Genomic DNA, 19,433 nt, shown 5'->3' with positions numbered 1-19,433 from the left:
TTGATAGGGGGCAACGTCCATCCAGGCGCGAGCGGGTACATGAATCCCGTGAGACGCATAGGGTTTTGAGGCAGTGGGGTAAACTGACAACACGGTTAGGTGCTATACAGGGTGGCTAAGAATCCTGTGTCCAAAAAGAATGCCTGTAGAATGTAGAAGAATGTATGTGGTGCCCGAAGCACTGAGGTCCACTGTGGTGAAAGGGGTTCATGATGAGGCAGGTCACCAGGGTCAGCAACGTACTCTGTGGCTGGCTAGACAGAGGATTTACTGGGACACGCTCGAAAGAGACGTATGGAATTATGTACACAGGTGCAAGAGGTGTGTAGTTAGCAAGGCTCCGGAACCTGAGGCTAGGGCTCCTCTCGTTTCCATTGCTATCCCAGCTCCTTTGGAATTAGTATGCATTGATTTTTGGTCTGCAGAAGATTCTAATAACAAATCTATTGACGCCTTAATGGTTACTGACCTTTTTACTAAGCTGGCTTGTGCATATCCTTGCCCCAATCAGTCTGCTAAGTTGGTAGCTCGGGTCCTCTGGAACAAATTCCTTTGTGTGTATGGGTTTCCAGCTTGCATTCATTCAGATCAGGGGGCTAATTTTGAGGGGTCTTTAATTGTGGAGCTGCTCTTGTTAGCTGGGATGGAGAAGTCACACACCACTCCGTATTACCCCCTTGGGGAATGGTCAAGCAGAGAGGATGAACCGCACGTTGGGGAACCTGATTAGGGCTCTTCCACATACGTAGGTCAAAGGTCAAGTGGCCCCAAATGCTTAACAGTCTTACCTTTGCGTACAACTGTACTGTGCATGAGACCACAGGTTTCCCCCCTTTCTTTCTGATGTACGGTCGTACTCCCAGACTGCCTGTAGACTTGATGTTTCAGAATGTCCTGCTGGATGGGGATACAATGGACATGGATACTTATATAGAGTCTCTGGGGAGGGATTTAAGGGAAGCCATGGCTCTAATGCTGAGAGGCAGCAGTGTCGGCAGACGGAGCTTTATAACAGGAAATCAAAGGGTCTGCCTGTTAATGTTGGTGACAGGGTCCTACTCGCTAATAAGGGGGAACAAAGTAAGAAGAGTTTGGCAGATAAATGGGATGGCACACTGTACACTGTAGTTTCCAAAAACGACACCATTCACACATAACAAATCAGGAGTCCATCTGGGGGTGTGAAGACAGTGCACAGGAACCTAATCATGCCCGTTGATTTCTTACCATTTCCTGAGACAGATGGGGAGGGCAAACATATGTCACGTTCTGGGGGTAGCATGAGTGTGGCTGGCAGCTCACAGTTCAGTGTAGACAATGACACTGATGATAGGACCGTGAGATGGGTTGCCAGGTTTACTGGTGGCTCGGGTACAAGCAGCAGTGTCACATGGGATTTTGGGCCGGAAACTGTTGACAGGGGGGTGTGGTGGTTCCAGACTTGATGGGAGTGGAATTGAGAAATACCTCAGTGTCTCCAGTATTGTGATAGTCCTGTGTGTGCTGTCTCTGATATGGGTACTGTGGAGGCTCTGTCTATTGATCCCATGCTATCTGCAAGTTCCCCTACATACACGGATGCTCCTATTACAGTACGTATGTTTCACCGGGCCTGACGGGGGCACGCAGCACGCCAGTGAATAGGCTCATCCAGACCATGTCAGCTGAGTGGGTGTGGAGTTTGTATTAGAGGAGCTCCTTATAGTGCATTCATTCTTTTTTTCATTATGGTTGTCATACGGGTATTATGATAAGTTCCCTTTTATGTACATTGGCATTTTTATGTCTCTCCTCTCCATTCTGTACCTCTTTGTGGGAGAGAAGTATCACCATTTGCAGTCTATCACGTTACACTGTTGCTGTATAGTAGAGTGTATACCTGAATTCTGAGGTGTATATGGCACCTCTGCTATGATTGGTTTGGGGTCTAACTAACCCCTGTATATCTAGCTCCTCCACCTCTCTAGTCCTTCACCGGACAGCATTCTTAGCTGGTAGACTATATGTCTTTGCTTTGGGGGACACTTACATGCATATTAATAGTTTTTTTTGTTTTTTTTTTCATTATTATATTGTATCGGCTGTGGATGAAATTCAGTGAAACCAGTGGGGGTGAGTGTAGTCGGGTTGTGTGTGTTTCCCTGAATTTTCCCACTCATGATGGATTTCTTGGCCACCTTAATTAACGCACCTGTTATTTGCATACGGGGGCGTGGTTTTCCCAAACTGGGTCTCTTAACTTGCCTGCTGTCCCCTGCTCTGCCTCTTTTGTCCTGAGGCAGAGGTAGGTGGTATCGTGTCAGGCATGGTCCTTGTTTTGTGAATGTTATTTGCAAATCAGATTTTCGTGTATCTGAAATATAATGGCCATCATAGTGTGCTGTGCATCGTATGTATAGCTTTGTTTTATTTATACATATATATTTCACCGTACACCAGATCCACGCTGCAGCCAAGTTAGCCCGGCTGTAGGTACTTAGCTGGTGAAGGTTTCTATGTGCTAGCACAGCTTACACTGTACATATGTGTATTTTCCCTGTGTTTAGCCAGAGCTGTGTGTGTCTGGCTCGCTCCGGTGCCTGATTGTTTATTTTCTTTTATTTCAGGTATGTCGTAATTTACGTATTTAATTAATGTTATTTGTACACTGTATGAGAGAGAGAGAGAGAGGACCTCCGTTACATTTGCATGTATGTCACTGTTTCTAAGTGTGTCACAGAAATGTTTGTGCATAAATCTCATGCATACACATGCATTCTGTACATGTTACGGTCCAGCTACTGCCAGATGCAGCATAATCAGCCTCAGACCTCGGATGGCACAATTATCAGGGGTGATTTATTAACAAAGACCACGAACAGGAGAGAACAGAACAGAAAAGGAGAATGAAACACTGATGCAGAGCCGAAGCCGGCGTGGTGGCTGCCACAGGATCGATTCCTCCCCCCTTAGCCGGGGACCCACCTTATACACCCACCCCCAGGGGAACAAGTGCACCACATCTAAATTAGACAGGGGGGAGAGAAACAAACACGCCGCCAGCAGAGGCAGCAGCACAGAATGTGGAGCTTGTCACCAGAGGAAGGAGAAGGACGTCAGAGTAAGAATCCACCTTTCTACTGTGTTCAGGGGTATATCTGTATTACTGCAATGCCACTGTGAGTGTTTTGTGCAAGACATTATAGTTGGTCTTATTCTTAAATAGTGTGGGATAAAATAAATTCAAACTAATATAAAGTAAATCAGGATTCCCCAAGAAAAGGGATATATGTGTTTTTTTTCACATACAGTACATCACTGATAATAAAATGTGTTGTGAAATCAGAAAACCATTCACTTTATTCTTTTAAGCCAGACATAAATGATAATAAAATAAAAAACAGACAGACTGCAGCCAGGATAGAGGATCATTTAGACTATGCCCATTCTCATTGTTCTTAAATGTGCTCGTATAGCAAAGTTACATTTTTTTAACTTCAGCAAATTTAAGAGGCAGTACTTTTATTTTAGAGTAATTTTTATCAGGTTAATGTTTTATTGTACGTTAAATAATAACTGTGTATGTGGGGACGTTTATTGAGGGAACGCAGCGTCTCACATCCTGTGACTGACATTAAACTGGCAGTTACCGTAGGACGGCAGTAGGGGGCGGACACGAGATTCTGTGTGAGTGACTGGTGTGTGAGTGTGCCCTGTGATGGGCTGGCCCCCTATCCTGGGTTGTTCCCTGCCTCGTGCCCATTGCTTCCGGGATAGGCTCTGGACCCCCCGCGACCCAGTAGGATAAGCGGTTTGGAAAATGGATGGATGGATATATATATATAATGTACATATACAGGGGAGGGGAAACCCCCCCATTAGGATTACATTATATTTTAATCAGAAATTTCATTTTCAAAAAAGTAATTTTCCATGTTTATTGGTTATTTTTGCGTAACATACGTCACACTTCAGACAGAGTAACAAAGGTTATACTGGTTAAAAAGCAGAGATTTTACCTTTTTGCTTGGATTTGCAATGACATGTGACACTCTGATATGGTAAAATGATTCCTCCAGCACACAGTGAGCTATCCCAACATGCACAGCGACACAGATGAGCCTGGATAAATATAAAACCCTGGATAGAGGGGTTCAGTGAATGAGGAGGTGAAGCTGTACAGGAGGGTCAGTCCATCAGAGGAGACTCTGTAGAAGGACAGAGTACCAGCCGCCTGGTCCAGATACACTCCTACTCTGCGGGAGCCTGAGGGCTCTATGGGTATGAAAGTCTGTTTATTATTGTGAGAGACAGAGTATCTGTCAGGAGAGCTGAACAGCATCCATGACTTGTCATTGGCTCCAAGATGACAGTCAGTCTGTCCTTTCCTCTGGATTCCTTTATAAGTCACTCCTATCCAGGCTCCATTTCCACTCCACTCAGATTCCCAGTAACAGCGACCAGTCAGACTCTCTCTGCACAGAACTTGGGGGGACCACACAAATCTCTCTGGATGATCAGGATATAGCTGCTCTGACCCCCGTGTCACCTTCCTGTTCCCCTCTGACAGAGACAGGTATCTGTTTGCTGTGTTGGGGTCCAGCGTCAGCTGGCAGGAGTCTGTAGGCAAGAGGAAGAGCGATTAATCCCATGACGAAGCCCAGCATCTCCATCATTATCACTGTCACACCTCACACACTCACTAACACAGAACTCGCTCCAATACACACATTTTATTCCCAATATACTCATGTAGCCGCCCGAGTCTGCGGCGGTCCGGCTGCCCCCTGCGCTGTGAGACACGCCGCGCTGAGAGACTCGCTGGGGACCCAACTGCACTTTAGCCTGCACTCTACTATTCTATAAAATACATTAAATATAAAAATAGCACAGCATCCCCTAGCGAAGCAGGAATTCAAGTATGAGAAATACCTCAGGAAGATGCGCCGAAATGCTGCTCATGATAAACTATCAGGGTTAATTATGGGCGTAAATTACTGGGGGATTGGGGTTTTGACCCTTCCCCCCCTCCCACATTCAAATCAAAGTTACGCCATTGGGCTTAATTACAGGTAAATAAAATTACATTCATTGAACATATTAGATCATAACATTGTACACCAAAGATTACCACTTAAAGTGAGTTTCTCTTCAAAATATCAAATTCCCTCTAACCCCTCCAGACACTCACCTCCCTCCAGCTGCACTAAGCACAGACTGAGAAGACGCTCGGCATCACAGCCAGTTTAGGGGAGACTATGGGTGCCGTCTTAAGACAATACTAACCAATCTACAAAAAGTACACTAAACGCATACGGAAAAAAAGAACAAAGGGATGGCTTTTTTTTGTAGAATTAAGTTTTGCGGAACTTACTGCAGGCAGCTATCGTGAAGCGAGGTTATACAGTATTCAAAACAATCTCTTCTTGCCTAAGGCCTAAGACATAACAGACCCAATATGCCAACCTCCCGGGCTACCAATGTACAATTTTAATTCCATTGTTTTTCACCCTGTTACATTCTCACACAAACACAAGTATGACGTAATCAGCTGTAAAGTATTTATTTGTAGCCAGATACCATTTATACTTAAGAAACCAGTCATGTACAAACTGAAACCCAGCAGTATGTTAAAAAAGAACTGATGAATTAATAATGTTTTTGATAATATCGGTTTTGTTTCTCCCCTTTGGATGTCGTCAAACATGAGACAGAGAAACTCACCAAAACATGAGCATGGAAATCCATCTACATACAGTGCAAAGAACTGGACTCATTTAAAAGGCTGCATGGATACAATCATAAATCAGTATTAAAGGTATTGCAGATGCTCCATTTCTTACGAAGTTTCAACTTACGAACTTTCAGACATACGAACGAAGAGGACTGTAAGTGCAAATTGTGTTCACTGGGCTCCCGTTTCCTGTCCGCAGCATCAATTTTTTCTTCTGCGCCCCAGTTCTGGGTAGTACAACTTCTGGCTGCGTACTGCTGGTTCATCATACTTTCTTATGCCATTAAAATGATGCTGAATGGTGATTTATGAACATTTCAAGTTACGATTGGCCGTTCATAACGTATCCCGTTCGTAAGTAGAGGAGCGTCTGTATTCATAAAAACATGCAAACAAACTTACATTTATGGAACCCTGGTCTTGTCCTGCACTCTCCACTGTGGTCCACACTACAGGAGAAGCAGAATGACATAGTACTGCTGTATCCATTTATTTATTGGTGCCTCTTCTTCACATACATGCTTAAGTATCTGTAACGTGTCAGACACACACATTCTCTACTCACTTCAGCTTCTCCAGTTTACAATTGGGATCCTCCAGTAGAGCAGAGAGCAGCTTCACTCCTGAGTCTCCTGGGTGATTGTAGCTCAGGTCCGGCTCTCTCAGATATGAGGGGTTTAACGTCAGAGCTGAAGCCAGGTAACTACAGCCTCCCTCTGTGACTCTGCAGCCTGACAGCCTATAGAAAGGAAATCACAAAACTTTGGATAAAATACAAGTGGCAACGATTCTTCAGAATGCCAGTGCTGATGTGCCCAAAGCGACCAGCGACTGGCCTGGACCCACCAGACAAACAGCCCATCAGCACCTCCCCCTTTTCCTCCATCCCTGTCCTCCCTGTTCCTGATAAAAAGCTGCCATTCAGGGGTTTGCCTGTGTGCCTCTGTTCCTTCGGCCACTACACACAGTGCACTGGAGCTCATCTTTTAGCCGCACTGACTGAAATAACAGACAAATGATCAGCTCAGTTCAAAATTAAACCATCCAATGACAGCGACCAACTGCAGGAAACTTAGAACAACTGTATTCCCAGGACTCCTGCCACAAGAAGGTCACTGATGGCAGAGAGGATGAAGCCCTGGGGTGACGCCAAGTGCAAACAGTGTGATGTCACCAGTGCAGGAAAGTCGGCTAAACCCCAAAGGGTGACGATCAGCACCACAGCACTGGACAGAAACCACTAGATCCCCACAGTTGGCCACAGAAATACCTGTGAGGAAGTGAGGAGAGTCAACAGGAAGCAGCCGGCAGCTGATGTGGCTGATGTGTGGTCATCCTCCAGTCCCCACAGCCGACTGGTGAGCAGGCCGCTTGTCGTCTCTCTCTCTCTGATGACAGACGGCCTGGAGGATGACCACGCAGAAAGGACTGCTGCCTCCCATCTGCTCAGCCCATGACCAAGGAGCCCCCCGTGTGCCCTTTCTAAATGTACCCCCTTTTTCCCCTAAAATAAACACTGCACTTTTGGGGTGTCCACTGTAACCTTGTGTCTCCTGCCTCCTTACCCAACACAGGAGACTAACCTGGGAAAGATTAACCTTCACATCCAGATCAGAACAGAGCTGGGAAACACCCCCATCTGACTGCCAAGGAGAATCGCTGACGATCCCCCCAAGGAGAGGGCGGTACAGAGCCTCCCATGTTCTGGCTGCGAAAACACTGGCAGCAGAAGAATATGTGTAGAGTGGATGTCAAAAGCTGACACACCGCTAATGTATCTGTGCACTGACCTAAAGCTTTTCAAGGTAGTTTATTTCCCATACAAATAGCTCCCATTGTGTATTTTCATTTCAGCTTTTACATAAACAGAAGGTAACATTTAAATAAGTGCAGATGTTTGATTTTAATTAGCAATGCAAAAATGCTATGTGACTCCTCCCATAACATATTCAGACCAATAAAACTGTTTCCATTGCAGCCGCCAACTGTCTTTCTGCCAGGTGGCCCCAAACTAACTAGTAATTCTGAAAGGAGGAGATGTGAACATCCTCAGCAGCTAATGCAGGCCTGGCAGGTTGTTAGATCTCGTTCCAGCCTAGCTGATGCAGGGCTTGTTTTAGATTTAAATTGTACAAATTATGAATTTAAAAGGTAATTGGAAAAAAATTCAGTATGCAACAGTACTTTCAGCAATTCTGTTTGAGAGACCTTAGCACCTGAACATTTTAAACACTGTGGTCCACACAGATCTGTACAGTACAGTGAGAGCTGATTACAGGAGTGATTCATCTCTCATAGCTGACAGGCGGCTGATGTGACACAGGAAGGTGCCCATGCAGCAGCTACACAAAATAAAAGAGTATTTTATTTGGTATAATTGTACCTCACCACCCATGGGAGGGGCCATAGGGGTCGGGTGCGATGTGATCTGGGCGGCGGCCAAAGGCAGGGACCTTGGCGGTCCGATCCTCGGCTACAGAAGCTAGCTCTAGGGACATGGAATGTCACCTCTCTGATGGGGAAGGAGCCTGAGCTGGTGTGTGAGGTTGTGAAGTTCCGGATAGATATAGTCGGGCTCACCTCGACGCGCGGCTTGGGCTCTGGAACCAGTCTGCTTGAGGGGGGTTGGACCCTTTTCCACTCTGGAGTTGCCCGCGGGGAGAGGCGCCGAGCGGGCGTGGGCATACTTATTGCCCCCAGGCTGGGTGCCTGTACATTGGGGTTTACCGCAGTAGACGAGAGGATAGCCTCCCTTCGCCTTCAGGTGGGGGGACGGGTTCTGACTGTTGTTTGCGCTTATGCGCCAAACGGCAGTTCAGAATACCCACCCTTTTTGGAGTCCTTGGAAGGGGTGTTGGAGAGCGCTCCTCCTGGGGACTCTCTTGATTTGCTGGGGGACTTCAATGCTCACGTGGGCAATGACAGTGAGACCTGGAGGGGCGTGATTGGGAGGAACAGCCCCCCCCGATCTGAACCCGAGCGGTGTTTTGTTGTTGGACTTCTGTGCTCGTCACGGATTGTCCATAATGAACACCATGTTCAGGCATAACAGTGTCCATATGTGCACTTGGCACCAGGACACCCAAGGCCGCAGTTCGGTGATCGACTTTGTAGTCGTGTCGTCGGACTTGCAGCTGCATGTCTTGGACACTTGGGTGAAGAGAGGGGCGGAGCTGTCAACTGATCACTACCTGGTGGTGGGTTGGCTCCGCTGGTGGGGGAGGAAGCCGGCCAGGTCTGGCAGACCCAAGCGTATAGTGAGGGTCTGCTGGGAATGTCTGGCAGAACCCCCAGTCAGGGAGGGTTTCAACTCCTACCTCCGGCAGAACTTCTCCCATATCCCGGGGGAGGCGGGGGACATTGAGTCCGAATGGGCCATGTTCAGTGCCTCCATTGTGGAGGCGGCTGACCGGAGCTGCGGCCGTAAGGTGGTCGGTGCCTGTCGCGGCGGCAATCCCCGAACCCGCTGGTGGACAGCGGTGGTGAGGGATGCCGTCAAGCTGAAGAAGGAGTCCTATCGGGCCTTTTTGGCCTGTGGGAGTCCAGATGCAGCTGACAGCTACCGGCAGGCCAAGCGGGATGCGGCTTTGGTGGTTGCTGAGGCAAAAACTTGGGTGTGGGAGGAGTTTGGTGAGGCCATGGAGAACGACTTCCGGATGGCTTCGAGGAGGTTCTGGTCCACCATCCAGCGGCTCTGGGCGGGAAAGCGGTGCAGCATCAACACTATTTATGGTGGGGATGGTGCGCTGCTGACCTCAACTCGGGACGTTTTGGGTCGGTGGGAGGAATACTTCGAAGACCTCCTCAATCCCACCGACACGCCTTCTGATATGGAAACAGAGTATGGGGACTTGGGGGTGGAGGTCACTGAGGTGGTCAAAAAACTCCTCGGTGGCCGGGCCCCGGGAGTGGATGAGATTAGCCCGGAGTTCCTCAAGGCTCTGGATGCTGTGGGGCTGTCCTGGCTGACACGCATCTGCGGTATCGCGTGGACATCGGGGGCAGTGCCTCTGGACTGGCAGACCGGGGTGGTGGTCCCCCTCTTTAAGAAAGGGGACCGGAGGGTGTGCTCCAACTATCGGGGGATCACACTCCTCAGCCTCCCTGGTAAAGTCTATTCGGGGGTCCTGCAGAGAAGGGTCCGCCAGATAGTTGAACCTCGGATTCAGGAGGAGCAGTGTGGTTTTCGCCCTGGCCGTGGAACAGTGGACAGGCTCTATATTCTCAGCAGGGTTTTGGAGGGTTCATGAGAGTTTGCCCAACCAGTCTACATGTGTTTTATGGACTTGGAGAGGGCATTCGACCGTGTCCCTCGGGGAGTACTGTGGGGAGTGCTCCGGGAGTATGGGGTACCGGGCCCCCTTTTAAGGGCGGTTCGGTCCCTGTATGACCGGTGCCAGAGCCTGGTCCGCATGGGCGGCAATAAGTCGGACTCGTTTCCGGTGAGGGTTGGACTCCGTCAGGGCTGCCCTTTGTCACAGATTCTGTTCATAGCTTTAATGGACAGAATTTCTAGGCGCAGCCAGGGCCTTGAGGGTGTCCGGTTCGGTGACCTCAGGATTAGGTGTGTTGTGTATGATGTGGTTCTGTTGGCCTCATCGGACCGTGACCTTCAGCTCTCACTGGGGCAGTTCACAGCCGAGTGTGAAGCGGCTGGGATGAGAATCAGCACCTCCAGATCCGAGACCATGGTTCTCAGCCAGAAAAGGGTAGAATGCTCTCTCCGGGTTGGAGTCCTCCCCCAAGTGGAGGAGTTTAAGTATCTCGGGATCTTGTTCACGAGTGGGGGAACGATGGAGCGGGAGGTCGACAGGCGGATCGGTGTGGCGTCAGCAGTCATGCGGGCGCTGCATCGGTCTGTCATGGTGAAGAGAGTGCTGAGCCAAAAGGCGAAGCTCTCGATTTACCAGTCGATCTACGTTCCTACCCTCACCTATGGTCATGAGCTATGGGTAGTGACCGAAAGAATGAGATCGCGGGTGCAAGCGGCCGAAATGAGTTTCCTCCGCAGGGTGGCTGGGCTCTTCCTTAGAGATAGGGTGAGGAGTTCAGTCATTCGGGAGGGACTCAGAGTAGAGTCGCTGCTCCTCCGCATCGAGAGGAGCCAGATGAGGTGGCTCAGGCATCTGATTCAGATGCCTCCGGGATGCCTCCCTGGGGAGGTGTTCCGGGTATGTCCCACTGGGAGGAGGCCCCGGGGAAGACCCAGGACACGCTGGAGAGACTATGTCTCCCGGCTGGCCTGGGAACACCTCGGGATCCCCCCAGAGGAGCTAGATGAAGTGGCCGGGGAGAGGGAAGTCTGGGCTTCCCTGCTGAGACTGCTGACCCCGCGACCCGACCCCGGATAAGCGGAAGATGATGGATGGATGGATGGATGGATGGATGTACCTCAGCAAATGAGATTTAGGTTCCTCTGTTATGAAACTGAAAAATCCAGCCCATGCATTTACTCTAGTATAGAGTAAAACAATATTAAGTCAGTATGACAAAACTAAAGCAAAACATGTGCATCCTGTCCTCTTTTCTGGAAAATATAAAGAACTGAAAAGTCAAAAGTGTAAATTGATACCAGCTTAGTGGGAATTAAATGGTCTGAGTGCAGTGGTTCGCTTGTCTGACTTTCCTTGCAGCCACACAAACACTTTATAATATTAAAGTACAAGCTTAGTATTTGTACTGTCAAACTTGACTGACCTCAGTATCTCCAACTTACAGTGTGAATCCCCCAGTCCAGCAGAGAGCAGCTTCACTCCTGAATCCTGCAGGTCATTGTTACTCAGGTCCAGCTCTCTCAGGGGAGAGGAGTTTGATCTGAGAGTTAAAGCCAACATGTCACAGCATGACTCTGTGAGATTACAGCTGTTCAGCCTGGAAAAAGAAAACATGTTAAGACACAGACACATATATAACCTACAGTGTTAATAGTACTGACAGCAACATTAAAACAAGCGAGCAGCACAGGCCACTGGGGGACTCAGAGGGTAAATAGGGGGGGCAGCTGCTGCCCTAGGGTGCCCCCTTCACGGGAGATGGTGCCTTATAGAGCAAGAAGATGTGGTGAAGTGTATCGATGAGAGCCATTCTAGTGGAGAGAATGTGATGCAGTGTCCTATAAGGTGGCCTTACAATGGTCTAATCAGTTTTAACCAGAAAGGGCTATTGGGTCTGTGGGCTTTCACTGCAACTCACTGATTACCAATTAGAGCACTGATTGGGTGAAGAGTCCTTATGCCTGGGTTTGAACAGCTAACCTAACAGACCTTCTGGTTTGAGATTCAGCATAATAGTCACATGTCTGTGGGCCTATAAAGGCCATTAAACCTCCAGTTGCAGGAGTGCTGGACACCAGCCAACCCTGTGCTATGACCCCTAAGCCTATTCTCACCTGTAAATGTGTCTGTGTCTCTCATGGAGAGTGAGAAGAGAAGCACACCAATATACCTGTACTTGTTCAAATAAAGGATCATTTCACTTGTAAACCCTCCAGATAAAGAGCCCTCTGTGATTCTATAACAGGTTAGGATGCTGTCCCAGTTATCGAAAGGTACAGTGAATATTAGTGGAAATGTCACTTTTGTGGTTTTTACTACATCACTACCTTCATTCATTATAAAATCTGGGTTCAGAATATCAAGAAACAAATATAACCTAGTTATTAATCCATTAGGAGGAATAAATTGTATATTTCATATATTTCAAACAATGTTAATGTTTTACTGCCAGACAAGACATGTTTTTACATCCTCACATCACTTACAGAGCTGTCTTAGACGTCTTGACCACAGGCAGCAGCCTCCAGTGCTCATTATCTGATCTGAAGAATTTCTTCAGATCAAACACATCCAACTCCTCATCTGACATCAGTAACACAAAGGCCAGAGTTGAATACTGTGCAGGTGAGAGATATTCTGCTGAAAGACTTCCTGAATTCAGATATCTTTGTACCTCCTCTACTAGAGAATTGTCACCCAGTTCATTCAGACAGTGGAACAGGTTGATGATCCTTTCTGGAGATAAATTCTCCTTTATTTTTCCCTTGATGTACTGGGCTGTTTCCTTAATGTTCTGTGAGCTGGGTCTTGTCTCTCCCAGTAGTTTTTGTAACAGAGTTTTAGCAGTGAGATACTCCTGGATGCTCAGATGCACAAAGCAGTACACCTTCTCCTGGTACAACCCATACTCCTCTTTAAAGACTTCTGTACACACTCCAGAGTAAACTGAAGCTTCAGTGACATCAACACCATTCTCTATCAGATCTTGCTCATAAAATATGAGATTGCCTTTCTCAAGGTTGTCAAAAGCCAGTTTACCAAGTTTTAGAAGGAAGCATTTAATATTATTAGTTTCATTGGATGGATGAAAAACATCGATCAGTTTTGTGTACCAGCTTGTCCTATTCTGGGTCGCAGAGGAATAGAGCCTATACTTGTTTTTAATTAATCTTGTCTGGAAGATCAGGAAGTGTGTGTACATTTCAGTCAGAGTCCTTGGAATTTCTCTTCTCTTAGTTTCGCGAAAAAGTCTCTCAATGACAGTGGCTAAAATACAGCAGAACACAGGTATGTGGCACATGATGAAGAGGTTCCTTGATGATTTCACATGTCTGATAACCCCTTCAGACAGGCTTGCATCAGTAAATCTCTTCCTTAAATACTCCTACTTCTGGGCATCACTGAACCCTCGTATCTCTGTCAACTGGTCGATGCATTCAGGAGGTATCTGATTGGCTGCTGCTGGCCGGGAGGTTATCCAGAGGAGAGCAGATGGAAGCAAAATTTTGTTAACGAGGTTAGTCAACAGCACATCCAGTGATGTTTTATTTTTCACATCAGACCAGCTCTTATTGTTCTGAAAATCTAGAGAAAGGCGACACTCATCTAGACCATCAAATATGAACAAGACTTTATACCTTAACAGCTCAGTCGATTGAAATGACTTTAGTTCTGGATCAAAGTGGTGAAGCAGTTCAATCAGACTTAATTCATCCTTAACCAAATTCAGGTTCCGGAAAGGAAGAGCAAATATGAAGTGAATGTCCTGGTTTGCTTTTCCTTCTGCCCAGTCAAGAATAAATTTCTGCACAGAGACTGTTTTCCCGATACCTGCGACCCCTTTTGTGAGTACAGTTCTGATAGGTGTCACACGCCCATGTAAGGGTTTAAATATATCATTGCACTTGACTGTAGTATCTTCTGTTCCCCTTTTCTTGGATGCTGTTTCAATCTGTCTCACTTCATGTTCATCATTGACTCCTCCAGCTCCCCCTTCAGTTATGTAGAGTTCTGTGTAAATATCTTTCAGAAGTGTTGACTGTCCTTGCTTAGCTTTCCCTTCAAATACATACTCAAATTTCTGCTTCAGGTTACGTTTTATTCTGTCCAGTTCCCCTGAAGAAATATGGGAGGAAAATGGACAATTTCTCAACAGGATCCTGACCAATATGACAGGACAAATATAAACACACAGACACAAAGAGAGATACATTTTTCACTATTTGACTGTGATAAATAAAACTTTAAATTTCACATCATGGACATTTTTCTGAAACATCACATACATGTACTGTCACGCCCAGCTCGTACGATCCTCGTGTGTGCCACGCCCCCTGATTATCCACGTGTGCTTCCCTGATCTTGCCCAGCTGTGTCCGATTATTTTCGCCCAGTCCTGTCTATTTCAGTCCGTGTCTTGCCTGAGTTCCTGGTCCGTCATTGATGTTTGTGAATGTCAGTGCCAGTTTCCGTCCTGCCCTGCCTGTACCACTGAATAAATCTCAGTTTTCCCCGACTTCGCCTGCTTTCCTGCTCCTTGCTCGCTCACCTGCCCGAACAATCACCCTTTCAACCGCCACGGATCGTAACAGAATGACGGACCCCAAGACAAAAGCACCTTCCGTAACCGAGGAGGAGTACCTGAGCTGGAGGACTCCCCGGGGCGCTCCCTCTGCCTGCAGCTCCCGCGCCCACGCCCGGGGCACTCCCTCCACCTGCCCCAGTGACTATAACCCCTGAAGCTCCTGTTCCTGACCCCACTCCTGTCCCTCCTGCCCCAGTCCCCGAGGAGGTCCCGGACATTCAAACCACCGTTCCTCCCTCCTTAGAGGTGGAGGAGCTGGAATGGGACCCCTCAGGGACCTCCCTTCCCTCGTCCCGGAGAGCTCGACCCCCACCAAGGGTTCGCATGTATGTGTCCCGCAAGGGGAGAGGACACAGGCACAGGGTTGGCCCTGCCCCCTGGCTCACCCTTGCTCGCCTGTGCTGGGGCTCGGACGGCACCTGCGGGTCCTGGGCCTCCAGGTCGGCAATCGCCTGCGAGTCCCACTCCGAGGCCTCGTCGCCCTGCCTCGCTCCCACCTCCGGCTTCTCGTCGGTCGCCTGCGGGCTCCCCTGATGTGGCTCCTCTGTCGCCTCCGGTTCCCCCCACTCCAGCGCGTCGGAGGACCTCGCCGCCTGAAGCGGCTCCCCCCCTCTCCTTGCCCTCTCCAGGGTCCCCTTCAGCTCCCTCGTCCCCTTCCCTGGTGCTCCCTCCAACTCCCTCCTCAGCCCCTCCGTCTGTCCCTCGCCCTGCCTCCTCAGCCTCTCCAAGGTCCCCTCCGGCCTCAGCCTCCCGGCCACCTGCAGCCCCTCCGGCTGCCACCCGTCACCCGCTGGGGCTCCCCCAGGCTCCCCTTTATTCCCCCTCCTTCTCTCCCTGGTCTCCCGTCTTTGTCCCTCCTGTCTCCGTTCCTCGTCCCTTTATTCCTCCCATCTCTGTTCCTCGTCCTCCAGTGTTCTCTCCGTACACTCCTGGCCCTTTCGTTCCGCCTGTTCCCTCGGTGTCTCCCTTCCTGACTTGTCTGTCCGCCTTCCCCATCCTGTGTCAGGTCCTGTCATGGCTTAAGCCCCTGTGTCAGTTGTGTCTGTCCCTCCTGTTGCCAGTGCCTCGTTGATGGTTTTTTATCTTGTTTTCCAGGTCCTGGTTCCCCAGTCTCGTCTTGTCCGTCGCCTCCCCTGAGGCGCGTTCTGGGGGTTCTGTCACGCCCAGCTCGTACGATCCTCCTGTGTGCCACGCCCCCTGATTATCCACGTGTGCTTCCCTGATCTTGGCCAGCTGTGTCCGATTATTTTCGCCCAGTTCTGTCTATTTCAGTCCGTGTCTTGCCTGAGTTCCTGAACCGTCATTGATGTTTGTGAATGTCAGTGCCAGTTTCCGTCCTGCCCTGCCTGTACCACTGAATAAATCCCCGTTTTCCCCGACTTCACCTGCTCCTTCCTTGCTCGCTCACTTGCCCGAACAATCACCCTTTCACCGGCCACGGATCGTAACATGTAGATAATAACACACAACTCTTACTTTTCTCCAGTATGTCACCCAGCTCACTTCCTGCTTGGTTACCTGAAGTAAGAAAAAAATTGTAATTAATTAATTCTAATTAATCTTCAACATCAGTCTGTAACAATGCTAATGCTATATAATACATCCATTTTAAGATCTTAAAAAATAATTTTATATTAAAAACAGGAAAGGTTAAAAATATGATTACACTTCTGCAAGTCTTCCTTCAGTCTCTCAGCAAGGTCATTCAGGTTCATATTCTTCAGGATTTCAAGTGTGACCATCTGCCGTGTAGGAACTTATCATCATATCGGCGAGCTCTGTTCTATCCAAGGGCTTTAACTCTTTAAACTTTGAGCAACTCAGTTTCAGTTTAAACTCCTTCAGCTCATCATCAACAAGCTCCTTCAGATAACCCAGCAGGAGGTCGACAAGCGAGTTCTGAGAGTGCAGAATGTCAGAGATGAGTTCATGAGATCTCACAGACCTGCTTACGGTCACTCACACACATGCACTGAACTGTTTTTCATTACTATATGAAACACACGTGTTTATTATCTGCATTATTAGTAAAACCTTAACCAGGTTGGTCTCACTGATTTAAAAAATCTCTTTTACAAGAGAGACCTGTCCAATATAAACAGTTTAAAGTAAAGACGAAATACAGCACATTAAAACAATAGGGTCAAAATCAAAATAGACTACAAACATCATGTTAAGGTAGCATCCAGTATAATTATACATATTTTAGATGAAGTTATTCTGTTACAGTACGTCTGTAACATTTGCTGCAGGGCGGTACGGTACGGAAGTAGCCTGGGGAAGAGCTCTGCGGAGAGGGAGCTTTTTGTCTGCTATTTTCAGCAACCTTCAGCTGAAAATAATTACTCATTACTCAACTTAAGCTTCCCTGCCTTTCAGTGTCTGGTGTTTAGGGACAAAATGCATCAAATGCTGCATTTACCGAAATGCTTTAGTCAAACCTCTTGATGAGCCATTGCTTTGATGTTTATGGCTGTAAAGAAACCAGTTCCTGTGTATCGCAGTCTGACCCTGTAATAAAAACCAAAAGTAATGTTAACTTTATATTCAAAAGTCAGTTTACCAGCTGTAATATCTTACAACCAACGCAAACTGGTCAGTTTTTACTCACAGGCAGTTTGCAGTCACAGGCAGAGACGTCCACTGACCATTTGGTCTGATAACGGTGAGCCGAATTCCACCATGTGCATGAATCTAAAAGGAGTATAGCCATTACGTTACATGTTCCTTTCGTATTCAATGGGTACGTTGGAAATGAAACTATACACTTTGCTTTCAATGTATTCAGTGCTTGAAGTAGGTCAGTTGCAACCCAGGTTAGGAATTAATTAAAATTAATTTAATTACATAAAAATTCTCATCTTATCTAATTCGCTCTGATAATACTTTATATTTTGGCTAAATATTAAATCAAACAAAGAAAAGAGGGTCACGGAGCAACTTTAATTTTATTTTAATTTAATTTGACTTCGCATATAAACTACGATTGGAGTAATTCAGCCAATTAGAGCAATGCGCGGTTAGTCTGTGCGGTACGCGCCTGTGTGGCTTCGCTTTCTTCTGCCCCGAGGAGAGAGCAGAGCAGTTGTTTGAGTAAGCGGCTAATTTTAAAATATTAGGCTTTCTTTTTTTATACAAAATATCCGAGTCAGTATTATAGCATGATACAGCTCTTATACAGCAAACTGCGATTACCACGGAGTACATGTGGATTCATGTTTTTAGTGGAACTTCGCACGGTCAGATTTTTTTGTATGACCTGCAGCGAGAGCTCAAAACTCGGATACATTGATGGCGAGTAGAAGCCCACGGAACTGAACCTCAATAACTGGATGCAGAGAGCCCCAAACTTGGAACATCACTTGGTTTTCATCATATACTGTACACACCTCATCCCATTTTACAGTGCGGTACGAACGTCTTTATCAAAGGTGGTGAGGACATTAAATTATCCATGAGTGCAACAGGAGACTTGAGTGGACTTTTCAAACAATTGCAAAGGATTTGGTGATTTATGTATATGTTTTTTTTACTACCCGGGTAGCCAGTTTGTAATTACTTTTGCTTCACATTAATTGCAGTAAATTAGTTTTTCTTGATTGCTATTTTAAGTGTGGTGTGTTATTCGTGTGGGTTTGGTCTTTCTGGCTCCGTAGTCGAATCTTAAATCTTCTGATTGGTCCAATACGACATGATTATTATTTTATATTGATCCAAAGCAAGAAAGGGTTACAGAGTACTCACAGGTATGCAGTACCTCTTTGTTTGTCTCTTCAGAGTACCAACTCCGCACAATATCTGCTGAGAGTACTGGCACCTGAGACTGAATAACAATAGAATAGAAACTTCATTGTCATTGTATATAAAATACGCAACAAAACTAAGAATGTTGCTCCTGATCAATGCAATAAAACATCTGAAAAACACAGTCAAACAAATAAATACTTGTCTGTGTTTACATATGTAAGAAACAGCCAACCAAAGGACGCAAGTAGCAAGAATCAATACTTTGGATGAGTAAGATAAATAGAAAAGGATTAGTATTATTAAACTGGTTTTTGTAATTACTAAAGACTAATATTGCACACGGATTATTTTTTATTGTTGTTCAGTGATCTTATGGCCTAAGGGAAGACACTGTCCTTGAGTCTGGCAGTGTGTGTTTTGATGGACCTGTAGCACCTACCAGAGGGCAGCAGGTCAAACAAGTGGTGGGCGGGACGTGCAGTCTCTGAGGACGTTTTAGGCTCTGGGGAGGCAGAGGGATCTGGAGATGGCCTCCAGGGATGACAGAGGGCAGCTGATGGTTTTTTGGGCAGAGTTTCTAACCCTCTAGAGGATTGTCCTCTCTGCAGATGAGCCCCCGGCATACCACACTGTAATGCAGTACGCCGTCATACCACACTGTAACGCAGTACGCCAGCATACCACACTGTAATGCAGTAACCCAGCATACCACACTGTAATGCAGTACGCCAGCATACCACACTGTAACGCAGTACGCCAGCATACCACACTGTAATGCAGTAACCCAGCATACCACACTGTAATGCAGTACACCAGCATACCACACTGTAATGCACTAAGCCAGCATACCACACTGTAATGCAGTACACCAGCATACTACACTGTAATGCACTAAGCCAGCATACCACATTGTAATGTATTAAGCCAGTATACCACACTGTAATGCAGTAAACCAGCATACCACACTGTAACGCAGTATGCCAGCATACCACACTGTAACGCAGTATGCCAGCATACCACACTGTAACGCAGTATGCCAGCATACCACACTAATGCAGTAAGCCAGCATACCACACTGTAATGCAGTAAGCCAGCATACCACACTGTAATGCAG

At 47.1% G+C, this 19,433-nt stretch overlaps 1 protein-coding gene and 1 pseudogene across 1 annotated transcript in view; both read right to left on the bottom strand.

The window, feature by feature from the left end:
* LOC125740334 (tripartite motif-containing protein 16-like) overlaps nt 1-19,433 on the bottom strand; it is a 109,608-nt gene that overhangs the window by 55,761 nt on the left and 34,414 nt on the right. The gene's annotated exons all lie outside the window — the stretch shown is intronic.
* On the bottom strand, nt 3,907-19,125 carry LOC125740317 (NACHT, LRR and PYD domains-containing protein 12-like; annotated as a pseudogene).

The sequence above is a fragment of the Brienomyrus brachyistius genome, chromosome 4 (genome assembly GCF_023856365.1).
Source record: "Brienomyrus brachyistius isolate T26 chromosome 4, BBRACH_0.4, whole genome shotgun sequence".
Taxonomy (NCBI): Eukaryota; Metazoa; Chordata; class Actinopteri; order Osteoglossiformes; family Mormyridae; genus Brienomyrus; species Brienomyrus brachyistius.
This window is presented reverse-complemented; position numbering and strand designations above follow the sequence as displayed.